General features: G+C 41.4%; 1 long non-coding RNA gene across 9 annotated transcripts in view; it reads right to left on the bottom strand.

Moving 5' to 3' along the window:
* The window catches only part of LOC121984749, a 42,611-nt gene that overhangs the window by 7,940 nt on the left and 17,007 nt on the right, over positions 1–17,664 (bottom strand). For 2 of the 9 annotated variants that reach the window (XR_006112984.1, XR_006112983.1), the window contains exon 5: positions 3,556–3,869. The exons of 5 other annotated variants lie outside the window; for them this stretch is intronic. This is a non-coding gene — a long non-coding RNA (uncharacterized LOC121984749). Of the gene's footprint in view, positions 1–3,555; positions 3,870–3,898; positions 5,277–7,437; positions 7,607–17,664 lie in introns of those variants that run through there. 2 more of the 9 variants (XR_006112991.1, XR_006112992.1) reach the window with 2 other exon arrangements.

Genomic DNA, 17,664 nt, shown 5'->3' with positions numbered 1-17,664 from the left:
GATCACCGGCCTACTGTGGTCATCGGGATTCAGATGGCATCACAGTAATTATGGATATGCAATCCAGATCATGCCGAACCGGTGACAAACTATGGCAGTGGTCGGACAGGAAGGATAACAGGGATAAATGACACATCATACCTTCTTGTGGCCAAAAGAGTGATGACTATCGGCTACGCCTTAGCTGGTGCCGACAATTAATGGCGTTATGATGTCTCGTGACAGAGAGGAGGAAGGAGACATTGCTCTATGATGGAATGGGTGTCGCTCAGGTCCACGCGTGAGAGGAAAAGCTATCCCTAGCCCCCTTGTGCCGATCCTTTTCTCAAGCGGCAACAACACCCGATCGCAGATGCTTCCACGACAATCGATCGGAAGGAGCAGTGACAAGGCATGGCAAAGAATCAAGATTTGGGGGAAGGAGCAAAGAAACTCTGTCGATGGTGACTCACAGAGCACTGACACGATCTACTTGTGGCGTCGGGAGGTGGATCGAAGATAGGGTACGATCGAACAGAGGACTCAGATGCTCGATTTTTGGCAAGCCCCTAGTGTCTGCGATCAGGAGAGGGGAGATCTGACGAAGCTCAGGTGACTGGCAGTCGGCGTCGGGGCATGGCGGTCAACGACGACACAAAGTGGAGAAGGGAGAGAAGGGGATCAGGCGGGCATGAGAAACAAAGAAAATAAACCTAGGTTATCATTTATATATCGTAAGTTAAATGATTTTAATTTCCTCAATCAACTTCCATTTAAATGGATAATCCAAACAAGCTTCGCCTAACCGTAGTTGATTCATCCCCTTAAATCTATCATACGGATTCCGTTTAAATTTTAAAAAAAAATTCTAAAACTTCCTAGAAATTTCAATAAGATTATTTATCTGATAACACTTATTATTTAATTGTCAGATCTTACATATATAGTATTGATTGAGTCTTATTTACGTGGTTAGACATGCTTTCGGAACCCCGACTTTGGTTTGATTTTTATTTTGTGTGACTAGAGATATAAATATTTTGTTAGTCGAGCTAGACTTGTATCCGAGTCCAGACTTATTGTATATAGCTCTTTATGATCCAAGTATCATATCAAGGTACTTGAATCTAGTTGTAAATTTTTCAAGAAGTTGTTTTAGTTCAATTACTTCACCTTTTAATCTGGAATTGTCCTCCTCGAGTTTTGCAACTTGAGTTGGGATTCTAGCTTGAATTAGCTCAATCGTTGAGGTTAATTTTAGTTGTTCGTTGAGAGTTTTATTTTCTATACTTAGTTCATTTATTTGATTTTTAGAAATAGTCAATTTCCTATATAAACATGTAATTATTTTAATTTTTTTTGGCTTAAAATAGATTGTACCTCATCGGAATCTTCAGAAATAAGTATGGACTCATGGTTTGATTCAGATTTGGACCTGTTTTCTGATTCACTTTCCGATTCTGATTCGTATGCCATCAGCGCGAGTTAGTTGATGTGCTTTGGTTTGTCGTTGTCCGATTCTTCCATGGACGATTCATCCCAGGTTGCCTTGAGGACTTTCTTATTTTTGAGATTTGGGCAATCGTGATTGTAGTGTACTTTCTTGTTGCATCCAAAGCACGTGACATTTACCTTGTTGTTGTGAGTGGACTTGATCTTCTGCAGATCCTTCTTGGTGAAGTCTTTCTTTCTCCTAGTGAACATTTTTCTTATCAGGGTGACTAGGTGTTCTTCATCGTCTGAGTCTAGGTCAAACACATCTTCTAGTTCTGGTTTAGTTCTAGATTTTTCTTTAGACGATCCTATAATAAGAGTAATACCTTTCTCGATGGGTTTGGCGTTAGTCTGTTCATGCAGCTCTAATTCATAGAATAATTTGTCTAATTTTAATTTAGATAAATTCCTCAAAATTTTGTAGGCATCTATGATGGATGCCCATAGTGTATTTCGAGGAAATACATTTAGAGTACCTTATTAGATCTCGGTTCTCCATTTAGTGGCCGATTGTGTGGAGCCCGTTGAGGATGTCCTTGATCCTCGTGTGTAGCTGACTTGCAGTCTCTCCTTCCTGCATTTTGATGTTAAATAACCTATTTAAATACAAATATCTTTTAGTTACCTTTGAGTTACTGGTCCCTTCATGTATTTTTATGAGCTTGTCCCACAGCTCCTTTGTGTTCTCGTGTGGTCCTACGCAGTTCAGCTCCTCCTTTGTTAGACCACATTGAATTGTGTTGAGAGCCTTGAAGTCGATTTGGGCCTTCTACTTCATTTCCTCATTCCAATTTTTTCGATTCATTGGAATTCTAGTGTTGTGGTCAACTGACACCTTGTATCCTTTATTGACGTTGAACCACTGGTCGAAGTCGGTCTTCAGGTATACTTCCATTTGCCTCTTCTAGTAGGGAAAGTCATCTCCTTTGAATAGCGAGGGATGAACAGTGCTAGATCCCTCAGTTTGAGCCATTAATTTTATGAAAGGATAATTTAAGACAGATACCAAGACTTGGTCTTGGGATAAGTAGTATGGGAAAAAGACAGAAATTGCAGTTATAATTAAGCGATAGAAATCAAAAAATTGAAAAAGCAATGATCCCCCTGCTCGATCGGTGGTTGCACCAATTCAGAGCTAACTTAGCTCTGATACCACTTGTTGGATCGTCAGTACGTGGGAGGAGGGGGGGGGTGAATCATGTATTTTTGAAAATAAAGTTATTTTACAAATTTAAAGTAAAATCGTAGCAGAAAGTTTAAATTGAAAAGAACACAAGAAAAAACTCGGTCGACTTTACTTGATTTGGAGCCTTCGATGACTCCTACTCCAAGACCTAGGTCTCGCGGACCTATCAATGGGTAATCCACTAAACACCTCTTCTAGAACCGCTGGAAGAAGTAATCGAATACAAAGATAGGGACAGTGTAACATCCTACACTTCCCTTTTAAAGCAGTAATATAAAATTTGCAACACTATTTAAAGTTAGCAACAATTTAGGGTGTGTTTGTGTGTTGCTGTCAGTCTGTCGAAGATGATAGGATGACTCAAAAAAACATCCTAATGGAAGAAAGACTTCTTTGAAGCAGCAGTAGAAAGTCGGAGCAATCAAAACGACAAACGGATACACAGAAGCTTGTTAAATGAGGTGTATTGAATGGTTGGTCAAGATGCTCTTTTATGGAGTGTGAAAGGCGCCTTCCATAGAATTGAAGGCGTCTTCCATAGGTAAAATTTTATCCAGACAAACACTGCTACTTATCATCGATGAATCCTGATTTTATCCATGGAAGGCGCCTTCCATGAACAGTACTCAAGGTGCCTTCAAAGCTCCCGAAGGTGCCTCGGGTATTGTTCACCCAAAGAACTTTGTGCTTCTTTTATCCTGTAAAATGTGTTAGTCCAATACTAAAACATCTTGTCATGCCCTAGAGGAGTCCCTACCTGGCAAACGGATAACATCTCCTCTATAACGCTGACAATATAAACATGTATACAATGCCCAAAGGCTACTCACAAGCTATCAACAACTCATATGGTTGGAATATACACAACCACACAGTTATATACACAACCCACACAGTTGAAACAAAAACAACATAACCACACAGTTGTATAATAAGCAGCACACACGACTGTATAAAAAACACAGCGAAAAATGAAAGGAAAACCCATAAACCAAAAACAAAAGACTACTAGCCAGCTAGGCTTTACACAATCACAACAAAACAAATACAAGACATATAGTAAAACTCAAACAAATTCGAGTTATATAATACCAAGTCCATAAATCGTAATGTAAGAAAAATAGGAAGCAAAAATAGAAATCATCCTCGGATGTGACGCGGGACCAGTAGACAGAATACTCCAAGCGACTCCACATCATCTACCTGCTACCTGAGAAAAAGATAATACACAAATGTGGTGATGAGTGCCGGTCATTCAGCGGGTAATAGATAAGATAGTGCATAATCTATATAAAATATGGAGATCAAAGTATATAGTCTTAGTAGGGAAATAAGAACATGATCATACAGACATAATCAATGCATCTAAACATAACAAACATGATGACTACACATACCTAATCTAGATCTAACGCATAAGATCATGATCACACATGACATAATAAACATACATACCCAATCTAGATCTAACACATAAGGTCAAGATTAAAAAAAAACATAATAAATGCACATACCCAATCTGGAATCGACACATACGGTATAATGATCAATAAACTCATCGAGGATCAGCAACAGATCTGCTCATAACACTTGAGCAATATAACCGACAACATATACATGTATAATAAATGACATGTATGAAGCATGACAACCATATGCATCAATCATAACTCAAACAAGTGCAACATATCACAATCACATGTAGCTAGTAACTATAAGATATGTATGCAGATATATATCTACAGATGCACTGCTCATCATATGCAAATGCTCATGCATGCCACATGGTCACTCTCGCCACCCCTCAAGACACCACAACCCCTGTATGGCCCAGAGACTTGGGTTCATGATAATTGTATTACCCTCTAGATACCACTATATGTAAGACCCTTGGCGGTCGACTAGAGGGGAGGGGGGGGGATAGCCTTGTAAATAAAAATGAACATTCCTCGATCTTTATAACTTTATCAAAATTAACACTTACATAAAAATAATTAAAAGATATAAATTAAAAAGAAAATGCACATAGAAATTACTTGGTTACAACTAGGGAGGTTGTTAATCCAAGGAAGTTAAAAGTCCACTAAACACTCCTTCAGGTGAAGAAAACTCTTACAGTAGTTGAAGTACTTAAATTACGAAGCTAGACAAAAGAAATCATTTACAAGTGTTCTGTCTAAGCTTTTGGAACCATGGTTGTATTTATAGCTTTGATCGAGGTGCCTGAAAGAGTTCGAGGTGTCTGGGAGGGGATAAAACTTTATCTCTGTCGTAATGGATCGTGCCATGTCGCAAATCGATAACTTTTGGTTCTGAGCGCTCGAACCAGAAAGTCAACTTCTAGTTAACTTTTTGGCTCGGGGTCTTCCGCTCTGGTCCCACTCGCTTGGTCAATCTCGGCCATCCGGAATAGGGCTCACCTAAACCCAACTTCCGGCCTTCGAGCATTCTTCCGGTCCGGCATCTCATCCCTCGGAAATGCCGCATGCCTCCTTGTCCGCTTGCATACTCTTCCGTAGCACCTCGTCCCTCGGACATACTGAGCCCATCAGCTCTCTCCCATACTGTCCTTCTTCCTAGCTGCATTTTTTGCTCGACTTCATGTGCTCCTAAGTTCCTGCACACTTAGACATAGGGTTAAAAACCAACAAGACCTAACCTCACTTGGTTGATCACACAAAACTACCTTGGGGGTACTAACAATCTCTCCCTTTTTGATGTGATCAAACCCAAGTTAAGTTAGGGTATACCATAAACAGATAACAGTTATAATCTTTACAAAAAATGCAAGTACAAAAAATTAAGTACAAAAATAAAAAAAGTTAAAATTGTATTACCCCTAGACTTAATTTTTACCACTCCCCCTTTTGATCACATAAAAAAGTGGGGTACATTAAACATATTACTTGGAAAGTCTAAATAGTCTACGGGAAAAATAAAACACATAGTAAAAGTTAAAAAATCTTTGATTTAAAAAAAATCCTTTAATAATAAAAAACTTTAGCAAGGGTTAAAAAAATTTCACGGAAAGTTGAATTTTTGGCAACATTAAAAAATTATATTTTAATCACTAGTTCATAAAAAATTTCTAATGGAATTTTTTTTTAAAAGATTGTTTAGATTAAACGTTTAAAAAAAATAACTTAAACAAATTTTAATGATTAGATTTTATAAATTTTTCTAACAAAAATTTAAACCATTAGTTAAATGCTTCACAGTAAGTCAATTAAACATTCAATTCAGTAATTGGCTTCTAGACTGTGACGAGACACTAGGCCTTCTTAGTTATTCGAGCATCAACCACTCCTAGACAAATTCTTTTAAAAAATTTAAACATTTAATTTTCTTTCTGAAAGCTCTAAGTCCAGAAATATAGTTAACTTATATATGATTTTGGAACCCAATACAGATTCATACCCCTACTGGATTTATTAAAAATTTGGGAGGTACGTAACTTTTGGGGATTTTTTTAATTTGTCCCTGATATTTTTTAATATACCAGTTTATCCTATCATACTTTCTAAATTTTGGATTTTGAAAGTTATTCAGTTTCAAACATGCATGTTCATTTTTCAAACTTTCGATTTGTATTTTCAATTTATCATTTTCTAATTTTTAAATATCAAACAAATCTAAAGGGCATACATTGCTAATTATCTTTTCAAGTCTATATTTTCTTTTTTCTAATTTTACTAAATTCTTGGAAAAAATCTTAATAAATTTAAATGACTTTTCAGGAGATAAGACACGTACCTGACTTACATCGTATTCTGATGCTCCCCCTTCATCATAGTTTTCCTCTGATGATCCTCCCCCTTTATCGATGCTCATCTCTGAGCTGATTTCGTCTTCTTTTTGATAGTCTTTCATTAGGGCTAGTCTGATGTAGGCTTCGATTTTAGATTTGGAGGGCGACGATTCATCCCATGTGACTTTTAGATTATGCTTGGGTCGGGCCGACTTCTTGTTCTTTTCCTTGACCTTGTTCTTCAATTTTGGGCAGTTGTCTTTTACATGCTCTTCTTCATTACAGTTGTAGCATCAGACATTCCTTTTGTTTCGATAATGTTTTCTCATCTGCGATTTAAATTTATTAGTTTTAATAAATTTATTAATTTTTTTTACCATTAGAGCTTCTTCATCTTCATTGATTGATGTTTCAGAGTCAGGATCTTCTTTCTTGACTTTCAAGGCAAGATTATTGTTTGACTTTTCAATTTCTTTAGAATCTGCACATCGAGTTTCGTGAAGTTCAAAAGTAGAAAACAAATTCTTTAGTGTACTTACCTCGAAGTCCTTAGAGATGTAGTATGCATCTACTAAGGATGACCATTCTAGAGTTCTCGAGAAGGCGTTGAGCACGTATGTGATTGAATCTCGATTCATTACCAATTCTCCGAGATTATTGAGCTGAGTGATGAGTTCTTTGATTCGTGCTTGGAGTTGCGCTACCTTTTCTTCATTGTTCATCCGCAGGTTTGTTAGCTAGTTTCATAGGATGTCTCACCTTGCTAACTTTGCTTTCGAAGTACCTTCATAGAGTTCTAGGAATTTCTCCCAGAGCTCTTTTGCGAAGTTTTAGCTGTCGATTCGATTGACCTTCTGGGGTGGAAGTATGCTGAGTAGGTGAAACTCAGCTCATCTATTCGCTACGAAGTCTGCTTGCTTCTTCTTGCTCCATTGGTATTCTTCCTTTTAATTTCCTTGTTGGTCTTTGGGAGCTACAAAATCATATTTCATAATTAACAGTATCTCAAAATCTATTTTAAAAAAAATACCTCCATCTGGCGTTTCTATTGCGCGAAATCTCCCTCGAACTTTAGGGGATGAATGCATGCACCGACTATCATCTCGTTGCTTCGGTCTGCGGTTAGTCCTTCTGAGGCGTCCTTGCTCTAATACCAATTGTAAGACCCTTGGCAACCGGCTAGAGGGGGGTGAATAGCCCTGCAAATAAAAATGAACCTTCCTCGATCTTTATATCTTTATCAAAATTAATACTTGCATAAAAATAATTAAAAGATAGAAATTAAAAAGAAGAGGCACAGAGGGATTACTTGGTTACAACTAGAGAGGTTGTTAATCCAAGGAAGTTGAAAGTACACTAAACACTCTTTCAGGCAAAGAAGTCTCTTACAGTAGTTGAAGTACTTAAAATATGAAGCTAGACAAAAGAAATCATTTACAAGTGTTCTGTCTAAACTTCTGGGACCAAGGCTATATTTATAGCCCTGGTCGCGGTGCCTAGAAGGGTTCTAGGCACTTAAGAGAGGATAAAACTTTATTCCCATCGCAATGGATCGCGCCACGTCACGAACAGATAACTTTTGGTTTCGGGCGACTGGAAGGGTTCCGGGTCCGGGCGCTCAGACCAAAAAAGTCAACTTCTAGTTGACTTTTTGGTCTGGGGTCTTTTGCTCTGGTCCCACTCGCTTGGGTGATCTCGGCCATCTGGAATAGAGCTCACCCGAACCCAACTTCCGACCTTCGTGCATTCTTCCACTCCGGCTTCTCGTCCCTCGAAAACGCCGCACGCCTCCTGTTGGTGCGGGAAACATCCGACAATCGAACCTATATTTTGATTATGTCAAAGGGTCCAAAGTTAAGTTGTCTTGTTATCTAACAAGATTTATTGAGCTTGCAGGAAAGTCCTAAGTTGTCTTAGACAGAAGTCCTAGTTGCGGCTAGGCAGGTGGAAAACCCTAGGGGGTGGTAACCCTAAGTCCTAGGGGGTGGTAACCCTAAGCAGAAAGTTTAGTCGGTCTGGAGGACCGATCTGGCAAAAGGTAAACTCTCCTGAGAAGAGTAGGTGAGGACGCATTCCTCGGGGAGGGAACAGTAAGCGTCGGTTTGACCTAGGATTTTCAAGAAAATCCGAAGTCAGAATCGGACAGTCTGATGACTGTCGAGTACTCATTTATCTTATATTATTATGCTAAATTGGTTTTGCTGGGTATGCTTTGTTTGTAGACTAATATGCTTTGCAGGAATGAAGTTACACAAGAGAACTCTCGGATGAACAGTGTCCAAGGCTCCTCCGAGCTGTTGGAGGCGCCTCGTGCGCCTTGGATGTAGCTGCGCAGGAAGCAAGGCTGAAGGTGCCTTCAAAGAGGCTTAAAGGTGCCTTGGAAACTGGATGGAAGGCGCCTTCCATGGAGATTGAAGGCGCCTTCGGGTGGACAAGAAGTGAAGACGCAGGAGCTTATTGACACTGTGGATTTGGTGGGCTGAAGGCACCTTCTATGGAGGCTGAAGGTGCCTTCAACAGCCTATATAAGGCTGGTCTGAGCAGATGCCAAGAAACAATGAAAACTTGCAATCCTTCTTCAGTGTGCTGCTCAAAGGACGATCCGACAAAACCGTAACTCGACTCTGACAACTGAAAGCCTTCATTTCTTCTTCCTTATTTGTCAATATAATTTTAATTAGTGCATTAATATTGTAATTCAAAGTTGTAATTTTTCGAAGCTTATAGTGATTATCCACCGAAAGTGATCAACGATCGCGGGTCTTGGAGTAGGAGTCGACACAGACTCCGAATCAAGTAACCACAAGTGTTGGCATTGCTTCCGAGTCTTTACTTTTCCGCTGCGTATTTACTTAAAACAAACGAAATAGCCACGAACACTATTCACCCCCCCTTTAGCGCTTTTCGATCCTACACCTCCTTCTTGTTCACCCGCATACTCTTTTGTAGCACCTCGTCCCTCGGACACACCGAGCCTGTCAACTCTCTCCCGTGCCGTCCTTCTCGCTAGCTACTGTAGGACCGTTGGGCCGGCTAGAAGGGGGGTTGAATAGCCTTGTAAAATCAAAAACAAAAGCAACACTTCTCGAACTCTTAAACTAACACTTGTATAAAATTAGCTAAGCAGAAATACAAGAAAGAAACGAGGCACCGTGTTTGACTTGGTTACAACCGGGGAAGTTGTTAATCCAAAGAAAGTAATCGCACTAAAAACTCCTTCGGGCGGAGAAGCCTCTTACACCGGTGAAAGCACAAAAACAGAAGCTAAACTAGAACAGTGAGCGCACAAGTGTTTGGAATGCTAATTACTGAGTTGATGAAAAGCTTCTAGACCAAGGCTATATTTATAGCCTTGGTCGGGGCGCCTGGAAGGGTTCCGGGCACCCTGGGGGAATAAAACTTTATCCCCCAATGTTCAGATCGCGTAAATCGCGATCCTGGTCAAAATTAGGGTCCTGGCGCCCGGAAGGGTTCCGGGCACCCCGGATGGCTCCGGGCGCCCCGGACTGTTCCGGGCGCCCCGGAGCCCAAAGTCAACAGCGTTGAGTCTTCTGCTCCGGTTCCACTCGCATTGGTCCGGTTCTTCTCCTCCGATCCGCTCGCTTGGGTGATCTCGGCCATCCGGAAAATGGCTCACCTGAACCCAACTTCCGGCCTTCAAGCAGTCTTCTACTCTGGCTTCTCGTCCCTCGGAATTGCCGCGTGTTTCCTTCTCGTCCGCCAACGTACTCATCCGCAGCCTCGTCCCTTGGTGCACCGACCCTAGTCGGCTCTCTCCCAAGCAATCTTCTTGCTAGCTTTCCTCGGAACCACCGCGCTTCCTTCTCGTCCGGGTACTCTTCCATGCGCCTGCCCCTGGACACACAGTCCTTCTCGCTAGCTGCGTCTTCCGCTTGACTACCTGTGTTCCTAAGCTCCTGCACACTTAAACACAAGGTTAAATACACAGGACCTAACTTAACTTGTTGATCACACCAAAACAACCTTGGGGTTCCAACAATCTCCCCCTTTTTGGTGTGATTAACCCAAGTTAAGCTAGGGTTAAAATAGATATAAAATAGAATTAAGTAAATTAACTTAAATTGCAATTTAAGTGCAAAAAGATAGATAAAATTAAATCTATCTACCTACCTCCCCCTAGACTTATACTTTCCCTCCCCTTTTGATCACAAAAAAAATGGGGTTCCAAGAAAAACAATCTAAGGGTTAAAGACTTAGAAAAGTAATTCTAAATTTTTAAGAGATTTAGAAAATTTTTCTAAATAATTTAAGCTGAGATTTCTAGTTTAAAAAAAAGTTCTTAACTTAGAAAAAAAAATAATTTTTTGAGAATATTTCTAAGTATAAAAAAATCCTAAAAAATTTTAATTTTAAAAAAAATCCTAACTTACATTTTTAAGTATTTTTTTTTTAAAATATTGACTTAAGCACAAAAATTTCTAAGTAAGTAAATTTCTAATTTGAAATAAAATGTTTTGAATAACCTTTTTCAAGCACTAATTAATTCTTGTATTAATGCTTCATTAGTAAGTTAATTAAATATTTATTTCAATATTTTGGCTTCCAGGTCGTGTCGAGGCACTAGGCCTTTTTGGTTATTGGAGCAACAACCACTTCCTTAGACAAAGCCTCATAAAGAAATTCTTTGTTTAATTTTCTCACTTAAAGCGCTAATTTTAATTTTAAAATTAATTTAAGCATGACTTCGGAACCCAATATAGGTTCCAGCCTACTGGATTAACTAAAAGGTTTTTTGTTGGTGCGGTTAGCACTAACGATTTAACCCAGGTTTTGATGAATGACAAATAGGTTAAGTTAGTTTTGTTGTTGTCTGACACTTTGATCGAGTGTGCAGGAGAAGTCCAGACAGGTCGACGGGCTGACCGGATGTCTGGCACGAAGTCCAGCTAGATCAATGACTCCGGATAGCTGGCGAGAAGTCCAAGCGGTCGACGGGCCTGACCGGACGCTGGCGAGAAGTCCAGCTAGGTCGACGGGTCGACCGGATAGTCGGCGAGAAGTCCAAGCGGTCGACGGCCGGACGCTTAGAAGAAGTCCAGACGGTCAGCAGTCCGGACGTCCCGGCGTAAGTGAGGTAAGTCACTGGAGGGGAGTGACTGCGAGGACGTGTTCCCGAGAAGGGAACATTAGGCGTCGATCCGGCTTAGATCCATTTCGGATATCTAAGTCGAGATCGTGACTAGATTCCGGTCTCGGAAAGACGGAATCTAAGTCATACTATTTTTGCTAATTCATACTCACTTTGCTTTTGCTAACAATCTGTGTTGCAGGATAAATTTGCCTCCGGACTAACGTTTGTCTTGCAGGACGGATTCTGCGAGAAAACAGGGTCCGGGCGCCCGGGAGGGAAATTTCATCCTGATCGCGTGTCGCCACGTGGAGCTCGCTGGTTGGACTTGTTGGAGCAATCCCAATGGTCCGTGGGACCATGTGTTTTGGGTGTTTGGGCAAAGGTTTTAAGTTAGGTTTACCCTCGTTATTTGATATGTGTACTTGAGTTGTGCAGGACTGCAGGTGACACATGTGACTCAGGTTGACGGCTTCGGGTCCGATGAAGGATGACATTGAGGACAAGCCGCGGGCTTGAATGCATCTGAGGGATCGTGGACAAGGCAGCAAGGACAAGGGCCGAGGGAAGCGACTTCGAGGTATACGCGAAGGATGGCATTGGAGACAAGCCGCGGGTTTGAATGCATCCGAGGGACGAGAGCCAAAGGAAGTAGGCTTGAAGGCAAGAGGTCAAGGCTGCAAAGAAGAGTCAAGTGAGTCGTGAGGGTCCGAGTGCGAGTGAAATGTACTGGGATGGGAAACCCTAAGTTTAGGGTTGTATCACCGATCAGATTGGACCCGATCGGTATCGACCAATGATCGGTGGTGAGCATGTACATTCTGCGTCTGAATGGTTGGATCACCGACCGTCATGGGACCACCGATCGATAGATAGCCGCTGGAGTGGTTGGCACGATCGTGCATGGACCATGATCGGTAATCTGCAAATCAAGGCTGATTTCCCCAAGCTCTATAAGAAGGAGCTTGGGATGGCCGGCCAACTTGACGAAATTAGACTTGGTTAAAGCCTAATTAGTAGTCACAAGAGTTCTCAAGTGTTTGTGGAATCCAAGAGGTCTTGGTGTGTTGTGGTGAGGTTTCTCCACCCACAAAGAGCGACTTGAGATAGCCGGAGTTTCCGGGGGCTAATCCACCGAAGGATCAGGATCGTCCACCTTACGGACAGCCGTGGAGTAGGAGCATCATCTCCGAACCACATTACATTGACGTGTATTGGTTTGCTAGTTCTTTTCTTTGTCTTTAGCTTTCGTATTCATTGTTTTAGTATTTGTATTTCCGCTTGCGCACTAACGAATACGTAGGAAGCGAGATTTGGGGGCGCCGTCCATTCAACCCCCCTTCTAGCCGGCCGCAAGATCCTCCAATAAGTGGTATCAGAGCGAGGACGCTCTCCGTCGGACTAACCGCCGAGGAAGCTAAGAAGATGACCGGCTTGATAGAACCGCCAAAGTTCGAAGGAGGAAGCTTATGGGACATCACCTTTTGGATGGTGAAGATGAAGAACTTCTTCGAGACGGATTGGGACACAATGATGGTGGTGGAAGAGCCATTTGAAGTCCCAAAAGACAAGAAAGGGAAGAAGCTCCGACCACGACATTGGACCGAGGAGCAAACCACACGATCGGAGGCAAATTCAAAGGTAATATCAATATTGATTGAAATTTTGCCTTCTAATGTGATAAATCGTGTAGGTGAATACAAGAACACCCACGAGTTGTGGAGCAAGGTAAAGAAAGTTTTAGGAGAAGAACTTTTGCCTACACATGATGAGATAGAGCCCAAGGAGATGGGCTTAGTAGCTCAAGAAGAGGAGGAGGAGCAACCGGAAGGTGATGAGCACTCAACTTCCGAGGAGGAGGAGAAGGAGAAGGATGAAGAAATGCCATCCATTAGTGTGGATGAGGAGACATCCTCAAAGGTTGAGGAAGAATCCAAGACAAGTGAAGAAGAAGTCTTGGAAGTCAACCTAGTGAGTACCTCCACCGAAGAAAAGTCAAAAGATCACATCGTGTGCTTCGGGTGCAATGAAAAGGGACACTACAAGAGTAGATGTCCTATGGGTAAGAAAGAGGTATCTCCTAAACTCAATTCAATTCATTTTGAATCTAATTTGAGTTGTAGGAAGAAGAAGGAGAAGAAACACATTAGATGCTTCACGTGTGGAGACATGGGACACTACCACACCAAATGTCCAAAGAAGAAAGAGCTCAAGAAGTTGGCGCATTTGAAGATGTGGGAAAAGAAGTAGAGGAAGAATGGAGGCTCATGTCAAGGGGGAGCTCCAAAGGTAAAGGGTAAGGCAAACCCTAATTTAAATTTGAAGTCAAATTTAAATTCCTCCATGCATGCTAGGAATAATTCTTATTATATGCCCATGCAAAATTTTGGTTTTAGATATCATGATAGGAATAGGATAAATATTAGAGATAACTCTAAGAGGCCTATGCATGATAGACCTAGGCAAGTTAAATTCTCATTACCTAAGGAGAAGAAGGTAATGGAGAACCAAGGCATTAATCCCAAGAAGGGGAGACATATGCCTAGAAAGGGTAGGTCTAGGAATGTCCAAGGTGGACATGTTGACTCTAGGTTTAGGAACCTAGAAAAGGAGAATCAAGCTTTGAAGGCAAAGCTTGATGGTTTAGAGAAATTCCTTAAGAGATTCACTATTGGATCTAAGGGATTAAGTATGGTGTTGGGTAGCCAAAAACCCAACAATGATAGATCGGGCTTGGGATACCGATCTAGTCCCTCCAAGGTCAAAAGGAGACCATGTGCTAGGGTGGCACATGATAAGGGCAAGGGAGAGTCATCCAAGGCCAATAAAAAGAAATATGCTAGGGTTGCATATGATTATGGCAAGGATGATGTGTCCAAAGTCAAGAAGATAAGGAGATCTTCTAAGGGACATCATTGTGGTTTGGTCACAATAGATGAGTCACCTAGGGAGGTGACTAAGGCAAAGAGCTCTAGGGGGAGCTCCAAGAGTCAATTTGGGACCCATGGCCAATGGATCTCAGGTGGGTTCTACTTGGGGGTCTAGAGGAGCCATGGAGTGTGCCAAGTGGTTTAGAGACGGACTTGAGTCTCAAACCTAGGGATTTGGCACACATGGTTTGTGTTTCATGCAAGAAATATGACATTTGGGGTCATATAGCATGATAATTGGTTTTGGATGTATAGATGCCATATAAACAAATGCTAGGGATGCATTGTGGGTTGGTATGGGCAAATACATCAAGAGGAAGCTAAAACTAGGACTTTAGGTCAAGGTTCAATTGAACCATTTAGCTAGTTTTGGATTTTGTGTCAATCTTGGGATTGGTGATAGATGCATTTTGTAATGTATTTTTCCCAAGTAGACACTGGTACAATAGACCTCTCCACAAAATTTGAAAATTTTTGGAGGTCTAGGGAATTACTGGTGCATTTCTGAAGTTGGCCTGAAAAGGCTGATTTTTTCAGAAATAGGGTACCGTCCATTCAACCCCCCTAGGGGTGTCAAAAATGAACCCGACCCGACGACCCAACCCGAGTCGACCCGAAAAAAATCGGGTTCGGGTTGGGCATTTTCGGGTTCGGGTCGGGTTCGGGTTGGCTTAAATATAGGGTTTTGTGGGTTTTTTTAGAGTTAAATCAAATTTTATTTTAAAAATTTAGATGTTTTTATGTATATTAATATCATGTTTGTATGATAATGATGGAATATTGAGATAAAAGTGAAGAATTATAGGGAAAATAGCCCAAAAAAGTCGTTTTGAATCGGATTTTCGGGTTATATGGGTCGGGTTCGGGTTGATCGGGTTGGTCGGGTTCGGGTTCGGGTCGGGTTCGGGTTGGGTTAAAAAAAAAAAAAAAAAAACTCAACCCGACCCAACCCGACCCGACCCACCCGAATTGACACCCCTAAACCCCCCTTCTAGCCGGCCGCAAGATCCTCCAACAGGACTTGCCACGTCTCACCAGGGCGCCCGGAAGGCATCCAGGGCGCCTCGAGCCTCATATAAAAGAAGGGTCAGAGGAGAGCTTCAGAACAACAACGAAAAGAAAAGTCTTCCACTGCTCTGCACTTCTGTGACGCTAACAAAGCTCCGACACTACGCTCGTTTCTTGTCTTTATTGTCGGTATTTGCTTTTCATTTTCATTAGCATTCATTGTACTGTTTTTTTGTAATCATTATTTCGAACTGCTAGTGAATTGCCTAACGAAAGTACTCACGGAGTACGGGCCTTCGAGTAGGAGTCGTCACAGGCTCCGAACGAAGTAAAAAACATTTGTGTCTATTTTACTTTTCCGCTGCGTTTATACTCTAAGTTTTCGAATCGATATTCACCCCCCCTCTATCGAATCTAACGGTCCTACAAGTGGTATCAGAGCAGGTACCGCTCTGATTTGGTGCAACCACCAATCAAGCAAAGGGGGGTCATTTTTTAAAAAATAGATATTGTTTGTCTTTTAAATAAAACCTTACGCCTTTCGTTTTTTCCCTCCAAAACGGTTTTTGAAAAATACATCGCCATCTTTTCACCATTATTTAGTATTTAAAAAATATTACATTTTCAAAATTTTTGAAATAATATTTTTTCAAATATTTTAATAATATTTTATTATTTTATTTCAAAAATAGTGAAATATTATTATTTTCAGCACTGCTAATCCAAGACCAGGTCTTGGGATTTTTTTTTCTGTTTCTCTGTGTGCCGAATTTTGCAATAACCTAGTGAAAGTAGACGATCTCACCTATACCACTAGGGCAGCAGGCACTGATATCACATTTTCCCCTACAGTCATCCGAGAGTTTTTAGAGTTGCGTCCATCTACTTGTTCTTTTTTGTGCTATCCTCCGAGGGATCTACCATTCGGAGATCCCTACTCACATATTACTCTCGATACGATTTATTCGTATTTTTTTGGGGGAGAGAGAGATCCCACTATGACACAGTTTAGGTCAGTAGAACTTCGGGTCCAGGACTACGCTCTTTATAGGGTTGTAGTCCTTTGCATTTTACCACTGACTACTCGGGACATCGCTGTGATGCGCCCATTCCATTCGTTCTTACTCTATGCCCTGATTCATAGGTTAGACATTGACATCAGCCTACATATCTTCTCCACCATTATCTACTCGGCTGGATTCGTGACTGATAAACGAGTCCATATGCCATTTGGTCACATTCTGACAGCCTATATGTCCTCGTTGCACATTGATGTCACTAGAGGAGACATTGCCCATATGACCGAGTTCGATGTTATAGCAGCTCGGAACTTCTCCCTAGCCGGTATCCAGATAGATAGAGATGACGGGACTATGTCTTGGCGGAGGGGGGCACAGCACCAGCCCGATCCAGACGCACAGATGGACGAGTTCATGCTCGCACTATTTCCAGAGGAAGCCGCACCGGCTCCACCACCGCCCCGAGCTCGAGCACCACGTCACGCTCCCCGCACTCTAGCCGACCGTATGACTGGACTAGAGAGAGCTATGGCGAGTCTCCAGCAGGAGAACTCTGATTTTCATCGGGACATTCGGCGAGAGGTAGCCGAGTTACGAGCTGCCGGGAATACCCGACACACTGAGCTGATGGCGCTTCTCCGATCCTTGGGGTCTGGACCACCCCCTTCATCATCTCAGTAGATCTAGTTATGACTCACTTCTGTAGCTACACTACCTGTAAAATATTTTGGATCTATCTAGTGATATTTCAGACTTACATTGATTATGTTTTATCTTGATAGACTAGGATCTTTCAAAAATACTTTCAAAAATGGTTTTATCAAATTATAAGTTAAACTTGTTTATTTTCAAAACTTTTCATTTTTAGATTTTCAAAAACAGCTTTGGCCTTAGACTAGTTTTGAATCCCTAGAAAGCATGTACCAATAGGAATAGTTTTTGAGCATCTCACTAACACCTTAGGCTTACCTTGCTTGTGTTTGACAAACATAGAAAGGGGTGAGATGCATAGGCCAACTGTCTGGACTAAAGATGCTTATTTCAGTGCATCAGCATAAGTCTGGACGTTAAATACAACTCAGATATTAATCAGATTAAAGTTCATCAGTCAAGTCAAACACTGACTGGTTATAATCAACTTAATCTGACTAACCAAGTGAAAGTTACTATCTTCTGATAGTTAGTTAGTACCTAATTGGTTAGACAGCTGG

The sequence above is a fragment of the Zingiber officinale genome, chromosome 5B (assembly GCF_018446385.1).
Source record: "Zingiber officinale cultivar Zhangliang chromosome 5B, Zo_v1.1, whole genome shotgun sequence".
Classification (NCBI taxonomy): Eukaryota; Viridiplantae; Streptophyta; class Magnoliopsida; order Zingiberales; family Zingiberaceae; genus Zingiber; species Zingiber officinale.
The sequence above is the reverse complement of the archived record's forward strand: the minus strand, read 5'-3'. Positions and strand labels throughout refer to the sequence as shown.